Source organism: Arachis duranensis, chromosome 5, assembly GCF_000817695.3.
Source record: "Arachis duranensis cultivar V14167 chromosome 5, aradu.V14167.gnm2.J7QH, whole genome shotgun sequence".
NCBI lineage: Eukaryota > Viridiplantae > Streptophyta > Magnoliopsida > Fabales > Fabaceae > Arachis > Arachis duranensis.
The window spans coordinates 60596308-60597020 of NC_029776.3; positions in this window are offsets into that span (position 1 = coordinate 60596308).

Consider the following 713-nt stretch of genomic DNA (forward strand, 5'->3'; position numbering starts at 1 on the left):
TTTTTGACCAAGTCAACCCAAAATTTCGAAAATTTGGAGGGGAATAAGGAGAAGATATTTTTTTGATTTTTGAATTTTTAAAGAAAAACACAAAAATGACCCAAAACATGAAAATTTTGGATCAAAACACTTAATGCATGCAAGAACACTATGAATGTCAAGATAAACACCAAGAACACTTTGAAGATCATGATGAACATCAAGAACATAATTTTGAAAAAATTTTTGATGCACAGAAAACATGCAAGACACCAGACTTAGAAATTTTTAATGCATGGAAGATATGAATGCAAAAGTGCACATGAAAAACAACAAACAACACAAAACAAGGAATCATCAAGATCAAACAAGAAGACTTATCAAGAACAACTTGAAGATCATGAAGAACACTATGAATGCATGGGATTTTCGAAAAATGCAAGAAAAATTTTTAAGAGCATGCAATTGACACCAAACTTAAAAATTGACTCAAGACTCAAACAAGAAACACAAAATATTTTTTATTTTTATGATTTTTTAATTTTTTTGTATTTTTATTTTAATTTTTTCGAAAAACATTTTTGGAAAAACGAAAAAGAAAAGAAAAATTTTTGAAAAAGTTTTTGAAAAGAAAATTACCTAATCTGAGCAACAAGATGAACCGTCAATTGTCCATACTCGAACAATCCCCGGCAACGGCGCCAAAAACTTGGTGGACGAAATTGTGATTCACT